Genomic DNA, 1,680 nt, shown 5'->3' on the forward strand with positions numbered 1-1,680 from the left:
GCAGGGAGGATGTTTCCTCTGGCTGGAGAGTCTCAGACCAGAGGTCACAGTCTCAGAATAAGGGGTCAGCCATTTTTGGACTGAGATAAGGAGAAATTTCTTCACTCAAAAGGTTGTGAATCTTTGGAATTCTCTGCCCCAGAGAGCTGTGGATGCTCAGTCGTTGAGTATATTCAAGACGGAGATCGATTATATTTTTGGCAGCTAAGGGAATTAAGGGATATGGGGATAGTGCAGGAAGGTGGCATTGAGGAAGATCAGCCATGATCTTGGTGAATGGCAGAGCAGGCTCGAAGGGCCGAATGGCCTACTCCAGCTCCTATTTCTTATGTTATGTTCTTATGTTCTTATCTTTGAACAGGAGGGGAATTGGAAAATTTGTGAAGAAATTCACAAACTTCAGAAATTCACAAAATGGTTAAACTCCATGACCTCAATATTCCTTTTGTTATGTCTATAGTGTACTTATGAATGATTCCACAAGGCGATATGTTGTACTTGAACTGTAGTGACCTTGGTCCTTTATTCCAAACTCCACAGTGCCATGCAAGCATGGTGTGCAGCCTTTTATACAGGCCCTGCCACCAGGGCAGGAAACCCCTGGTTTCCCAGTTGCACCCTCTAGTGGTGCCAGCATGTATGTACATGGTGTGAACCTTATTGATATTACATCAGGTAAACAAGTCTCCATCTTATACAATCTCACAGTGACTACACATAGAGTACATCCATAGTCAGCATATACAACATCACTCTCCCCCAAGTCCTTTGTGCCAATTACCTTTGCACTATGTGCTCTGCCTTAGCTCTCCCCAGACTTAAGTGCCAGTAGCCCTTGCATCTTGGCTGTGCTTTGGCTTGGCCCTCTCCCTGTTAACCCCCAAGTCCTTTTGCCACAACGTTGGGTAGTGGTTATCAGATTGGATGGTTCGATGATGCAGTGGAGGTTCCAGTGGGTTCTGGATGTGATCCATGTGTGTATCCATGGCTACATACATCCATTTCCCCCCCTCCCACAGTGAGATCATGCAGCTGGCCCATTACATTAACATACAGGATTAGACACAGTGCAAGTAAAAAGAAAGGAAGAAAAACATTTTTTTTTTAGTTTGTATCATGGCACCTAGGTTCAGTGACTTACATTTGTTACTGTTATGTCTCAAATAAAGCAATGTGACTTGAGTACTACAGACTTGTGTAAGTGTGACTTCAGTCTCTTTATTCTGACTCCAAAGTGCGGGCACAGCATGAGAGGCCTGCTTATATGCAACGCTCCCAAGGGGTACTGGGATCCCTTGGGACTCCAACAGATGCGTCCTCTGGTGGCTGATTACAAGGTGTTGCATACATAACATCACTCCCCCCAAAAGTCAATAGTACACTTATTTACAGGGTGAGACGATCTGGGGCTTTCCGCTCCCGAGTCAATCGTCTCGGTACAAACACAGGTGCAGGTGAGTTGGTTGGGCCTTCGCTGGGCTGCTGCGCAGCTGGCCTTGCTGGGCTGCTGGGGATGATGAGTTCAGCTTCGTGGTCAACCATGATGTCGGTTGCCACTTGTGTGTGTATCGGAGGGTTGAACTTGGTGGTGTCCTCTTCAGGTTGCTCGTGGCTGTCTGGGAATCGCAGTTTGGTTTGGTCCAAATGCTTTCTGCAAGTTAGTCCATTTGCAAGTTTGAC

Source organism: Pristiophorus japonicus, chromosome 4 (assembly GCF_044704955.1).
Source record: "Pristiophorus japonicus isolate sPriJap1 chromosome 4, sPriJap1.hap1, whole genome shotgun sequence".
NCBI lineage: Eukaryota > Metazoa > Chordata > Chondrichthyes > Pristiophoridae > Pristiophorus > Pristiophorus japonicus.